The following is a 6,000-nucleotide window of genomic DNA, read 5'->3' as shown; positions in this document are numbered from 1 at the left end:
TCCCTGAACCTAGCGACCCCATCATCATGGCACAGTTCTTCCATCTTCTCTGTGCCTTCCATCTCAGGTGGCTTGAAACAGGCCAATGAACGGGACCTCCCCAGGAGCCAGGAATCCTTTCTGAAGACAGAGACACACAGGGGAAAGCCATCCAAGATTACTCAACTTCCTCCGAAATGTACTTCTTTGGAACACTGGAGTTTTATCCAGTCTCTTGTTCATCATAGGGTTACGGATGAAGAAAGATTCTTTTTCAAGGATGTATTAAATGAGATGGGCACTGAAGTCCCTTCTAACTCTGGAAATGCTTTAAAACCCAAAGAAGTTAAGTGATTCTCCCAGAGGAGCAGAGACTTAAGTCCAGGTCACAGGATTACATAGACCTGGAAAGAATCTTCAACTTCCTTTAATACAAGCTCTTTATGTTACAGAAGAGGATACTGAGAACCAGACATATTAAGGCACTTATCCAAAGTCACATAGGTAGGGATATTCTGGCCCTAAATCTAGAACTCTTCATCATAACATTTTGTCAATCTATCTATCTATCTATCTATCTATCTATCTATCTATCTGGTTTTTCAAAGTCAATGGGTTGAGTGACTTGCCTAAGGTCACACTGCTAAGTATTTATTGTCTGAGGCTGGATTTGAACTCAGGTCCTCCACTATGCCACCTAGCTGCAATGCTGTCAATTGAAAGGAAAGATTTGAACTCAGGTCCTTAGGCTTTACAGCCTATGTTCAGGTTTTCCCCTGCCCCCCTACCCCAATTACTTTACCCTATTGCCACCCCACCTCATCCACCCACCCTACCTACCGTGCCCAACTCCCACTACATCCAGGGCCATCTTCAATCATCCTGATCCATAACTGGCCACTGGACCCAGATGACTGCAGAGGAGAGAATGAAGCTGGTGACTTAGCACAGTTCTCCAGTTCATGTGCTTGTCATGGCATCACCTCCCTGATGTGGTGGTCCTCTTCAAGAATGAAGGACAAACAATAGCAACCCACCTTTCCCTCCCCTGGCTCTCCTTCCTTTAGGCCAGGCTGGCCATCAGCCCAGAAGCCTGGTCCTCCCTCCTGCCCTCATCCTATTGCCTATTGCCCAAAGCTTCTCCCTTTTTTGTTCCCAGCTTCTGCTGAGGATTCCTAAGTGAGCTAACACACCATGGCAGGATCTTCTCCCGGGAAGTAGGGGCCCAGGGCTCCCTGGGGACAAGAGCTATCTAAGTGCAAAGTGTCTGCCTGGGGCTGGGGATACTGAATTATGGATGGCCCCTTGAGGCTCCAGGCTCAGGAGGGTGCCAGGAAGCTGTGTTTGCCGGAGAAGGATGGAGGTTGCGAGCACAGCCAGGGAGGAAATCTGATGGTGCCAAGGGAATGGCATCAGGAAGGCAGAGAGAGCCCCCTCCACCCCCCACTCCACATCCCTCTCTTCCTTGAAGTGAATGACTCCCAAGGGTGCCCAGCGCCCCTCTAGTACATTCTCTGGACCAAGGCAGTGTTTCCTAAAGGTTCCAAGGTTACTGGGAAGAAGGATAGATAATTCTTCCGTTCATGGACTCAGATAAGCCCCAGCTTCCGAGGAGAAAGGGCCCAAAGAGAGGGAGGGAGGATGGTGAAGCTGGGGGAGGGGGGTTAAGGAGCATGGTACAGCAGAATTGGCAGAAAGATCAGCTTTAATCCAACTTCTGACATGTGTTAGCTGTGTGACCACAGGCAAGTGATTTAACTTCTCTGATACTTCACTGCTTTATTCTGTAAACCGGGGTAATAATGCCTTTAGTATTGCCATCCCTAAGTTGTTATGGCTTTCAAATGAGGTAATGCATATAATACATGTGAAATACCACAGAAACAGGCTGGACCAGATGGGGCTGCAGCTGGAGCTCTGGGTGAGGAAAAAGGGGAGGAGGAAGGGGAAGAGAGGGAGGGGGGACCGGAAAGCGGGAGGCTGAGGGTGAAGGACTGGGTGGAAGAAGGTGAGGGAGCTAGAGAGGGACAGGGTGACAACATTTCAAAATGCCACTTGGGTTACCAGATCAAAAGGAGACCTTTGTGCAGAGGACTATGGGTAATTCCCCCTCTGGAACTCCCACCCCTCTGTTTAGGGTCAGGCCCCTGGAGGAAGGATGGGACACTTGGCTTCTGCTCCACCAGGTCAGGGAGGACCACTCCCTACTCAGGCAGGTCAAAATTCAAAGGAAAAAAATCAGGGATGGAACTTTCTGGAAAATGGTTCCTAACTCTCCGAAATCATTGGGGATGGGGAGACTAGATGCAAAATCGAAGTAGCGTCGGGTACCCTTATCCATTCACTCTGCCTGTACTTCTATTTCTGCTTCTCTGTTTTCTGTTTCTCCTTCCTCCCCACCTCCCCCAAAACAGAGTAATAACTAGAACAGGACAATTGGAACTTTACAGCAGGGTACCAAAATTTAGAGGGCGCCACAGTGCTTGCTATAGAAAAAGATAGCAAATATTGAGTTTAGCACTCAGTTAAATAAAGTAGGAAACTATTAGATATTGCTTCCTTCCTCCCTCCTCCCCACTCCCATCCCAGATGAGTTTCTCCCCTGTTGGGGCAGCCCACCCCCACCTCCCCTGCCAGACCCCTTGAGAAGCTGATTTGAAGATGCATCTTGTATTATTGTCCCCGGGAGCAGTACGAAGGTGAGGACATTGGGAAGAGAAGTGGATCAACTTAAGCAGCCCCTATAAGGGTGCGGTGATGAAGGGTAAGCACTCCTTTTCCTTCCTGAGGAGGATTCTCACCAAGAACAGAAATAGACCTTTGGAGTTAGGAGATCCTTCATGAACCATTTAATCCAAGTCCTGTTTGGCGGACACAGAAACTGAGGTCCAAGAAGGGAAGGGTCCAGCCCCGAGTCAACCAGGGAACCAGTGACAAAGCCAAGAATAGAGGCAGGGTTTCCTGTTATCTAATCCAGGCTTGTGAGAGTGTGTGTGTGTGTGTGTGTGTGTGTGTGTGCATGTGAATGTGTGTATGTGAATGTGTGTGTGTGTGTGTGTGTGTGTGTGTGTGTGTGTATCTGGCCTCAGTCTGACCCTCCTAGGAGAGATGGGCCATCATTACCAGTGCTTTCCATCAATGGCTAATAGGACAGGTGGCCCGGTGGAGTCGGCAGACGGATTCCCTCACAGGGAACACCAGGTCAATTAGGGGAAGACAGAGAGCTAAGGAGAGCTGGGCGGAGGTGTGGGTAAGCCCTTGATCAGCTCTAGGTCTCCCAGGGGGCCAATCACCAAGTTCACCTGCTAACAGCAGCAGGAAGATCCTTGGGTTGCCAGGGAGAGGGACGGTCTCCTCTCTCTAAAGTGTGGGACCCAGGGAGGACATGGAAATCACACAGGACCCATTTCCCTCCAAACTTACTCTTCTCCCTTGCCCCTGGCCCTGTCTCCAGGTCCACTTTTCTTGAACAAATCATAAGCTTCTAAACAGATAATTAAATGATCTGATAATAAGGGGTGGGGTGGGTGGATAGAGGAGTCTCTTCACGTTCTTCCTTTCCTTCTAGAGACAATTCTCTGTCCTTCAGGGTAGCTCATCAATGACCACAGCCGCTAACGTGACCACCACTCACCCCACTTACTCATTGGTACAAGCCCTTGATTGGGAGTTAAGTCATGAATTGGAGTCCTGCCTCACAGATTTCTGTGGGCCCTTAGCCAGGGTACCTCCTAGTTTTACAAAGGAAGAAACTGAGATCCAGAGAGAGCATTTATAGATCATATGAACTGCATATACCAGATCATTATAGGGACAGTCAATTTTATGCAAATATACATGCAAGAAGGGACCTTAGAACCCAGAATGTTAAAGTTGGAAAGGATCTTAGAACCCAGAATGTCAGAGCAAAGAAGGTCTTTAGAATAGAAAATGTCAGAACTAGGAGGGTCTAGAGAACCCAAAAGATCAGAACTGAGAGGATGTCAGAGCTGGAAAGGTCCTTGGAACATAGGATGTCAGAGGTGGGAGGGCCCTTAGAACACAAGATGTCAGAGTTGGGATGGTCTTTAGAACATCCAATGTCAGAGCTGGGAGGCATCTTAGAACCAGAAGAATCCTTAGATCCCAGAGTGTCAGAGCAAAGAGGGTCTTAAGAACAGGGAATGTCAGAACTGGGAGAGCTCTTAGAAGTCAAAATGTCAGAACTGGGAGGACCCTTAATAGTGCAGTATAGCACTGCCAGTGCCAGGTAGGACACGCCTTAGAATATAGAACAAACAATGCTAGAGAATGAACTGGAAGAAATGTGAGACCCTCTAGGCCAAGGTCCTTAATTTGTTATTTTGAATATTTTTACCCCTGGATTTCAGAAGAATCTGGGTCCTTGTTCTGTTTCTTCCATGATTCTGAGAAGGGCCATGGGCTTCACCAGGCTGATGGCCAAAGGGGTCCAGGATACAGAAGAGTCCAGGTTCTAGATCAAACCTTCCATTTTTTTCAGAGGATGAAGTTGAAGCCTAGAGGGAAGAAGGGACTTGCCCAAGACTACCCAGTTGGCCAGTAAACGAGTTGAAATGGTTCCATTCTCTTTTCCTCTCAATCTCCTATTCTTTCCACTTCAGTGGTCCCTGTGCTACCCCCTTGCCCCAGGTGAAAAGAAAGGGGGGGGAGGAATGCTTCTGGGGGGTCATGAGTGGAAATGTACTTTGCCAGACAGTCACAGATGTGGAGACATACTGTTACATCCTCTGCTTGTCATTCATGGGCATGCTAAGGGAGATGGAGGCTTCTTCTGACCTAGGATGGGCAAAGTTAAACAGCTTGGGAGGTAGGCCCCTGACCTTTCCTCCCCCAAAGATTAGGGGTCTGTCTCCTCAAGGAGTATCCCAGATTTTGAAATTCCATCCAGGCCCCTGTTTACCCTTAGTCCTTGACTGGAGTGACCCCTCACCCCCTATCTCATATGATCCCCTCCCTTCTCCTAACTTGACTTGGGACAATTTGAGTCTAAGATGAGAAGCGCACTCAGGTCTAGCAGCTCGAAGTCCTTCTAACCGGGCATAGTGGAGCACAAGAACAGAAGCTGGGTACGTAGTCAGCTGGCGCCCTCAGGCCATGGGGGTGGTATCACCCTGATGCTGTCCAGTCTTCTTTCTTTCCAGGTAACTCCACCCCAAGGCTCTACTCAGGAGTCCAGGACACAGCTACCTAGTAGCCATGAGTCAATTTTAGTATTCTCCTCTAGGGTGGGAAGGTAGCTGTCATGGACACTGGAGCTTCGGTGACCCTTCCAGGGCAAGGATCACGGCCTTTCACAGCCTTTTCTGAGCCCGGGGACTTGAACAGACATATAGCCTTGGGAATGGACCTGTCTGGTCTTCAGATTCAAAAAACTCATGCAGCATTACAAATGAGAGACCTCAGAGCACAAAGTGTCAAGACTAAGGAGGGACCTTAGAACTTAGAATATCAGAGTTAGAGGGGCCATTGCAACACGGAATGTCAGAGGTAGGATGGTCCTTAGAACACAGGATGTCACAGTTGGGAGGACCCTTGGAACACAGAAGGGCAGAGCTGGGAGGGTCTTAGAACACAGAGGATCAAAGTGGGAAAGTCTTAGGACACATGATGAACTGCGGAGGATCATAGAACACAGGATGTCAGAGCTGGAAGGGAGTTTAAAACACAGAATAACAGATGAAGGAGGGCCCTTAGAATCATAGGAAGGGTTAGTACTTATTTAGTCCTTTAAGGTTTACAAAATACTTTGCATTCTACTGCCTTTCATCCCTATGAGGAAGATACTACTATTATCTTCATTTTTCAGATAGGGAAACTGAGGCACTTAGCAGCTAAATAAACGACTTGTTTAGGGTCTCACAAAATGTCTGAGGCAGGATTCCAATTCAGGACTTCCTAACTCCAAATTCAGCTCTGATAGTTCTCTTCGGACACAAATCTAGAAGTGGGAGGGAGCCCAATAGCCAAGTATATTCCTGTACTGTTCTCTACTGAGGATGT

Source organism: Macrotis lagotis, chromosome X, assembly GCF_037893015.1.
Source record: "Macrotis lagotis isolate mMagLag1 chromosome X, bilby.v1.9.chrom.fasta, whole genome shotgun sequence".
Lineage (NCBI taxonomy): Eukaryota > Metazoa > Chordata > Mammalia > Peramelemorphia > Peramelidae > Macrotis > Macrotis lagotis.
This window is presented reverse-complemented; position numbering follows the sequence as displayed.